Source organism: Scleropages formosus, chromosome 20, assembly GCF_900964775.1.
Source record: "Scleropages formosus chromosome 20, fSclFor1.1, whole genome shotgun sequence".
NCBI lineage: Eukaryota > Metazoa > Chordata > Actinopteri > Osteoglossiformes > Osteoglossidae > Scleropages > Scleropages formosus.
In genome coordinates this window covers 16,208,870-16,209,416 of record NC_041825.1, presented here as the reverse complement: position 1 = coordinate 16,209,416, position 547 = coordinate 16,208,870, and positions in this window count along the sequence as shown.

The window sequence follows — 547 nt, the reverse complement described above, 5'->3', positions numbered from 1 at the left end:
CATGGTGACTATTTCTTTATGGCCCTTGACATATCTGCAAAGCCTACCTGACAGCTACTGAAGTCAAAGCACTCTACACTGCAGCTGCGATGTGTTGTCCTACTGCTGTGTGTGTGTGTGTGTGTGTGTGTCCGTCCTTAGTGGTGTGCCCCACAGGGTTTCATCTCTGGCAAATCTCCCAATTTGGAATGCAGATTCCATCATTTCTGCATTCGGATGGCTCGTAGATGCACTAGAATAAATTTTGATTAGAGTCAGCAGCACAGGTCGTTTCCCATCCTGTTCATCAGACCTTGTTATTCTACCAGTGGTAGTCCAGATAAGCTAAAACACAAAACAACTGAGCACCCATAGTGAGCAAGCAGTGGCCTTTCAGAAGTTACCCTCCATGCCCTCCCCCTGAGGAGCATCTTTGCTGTCTTGCGTCTTAACATTTTCTTCTGTAAGGCTCTGGTGCCTTTCCCATAGCCTTAACTATGTTCTGCCACAGTAGTCATGGGGTACTTTAACATCAAGCAAAAATAAGCAACAAAAATGAAAGACAAGC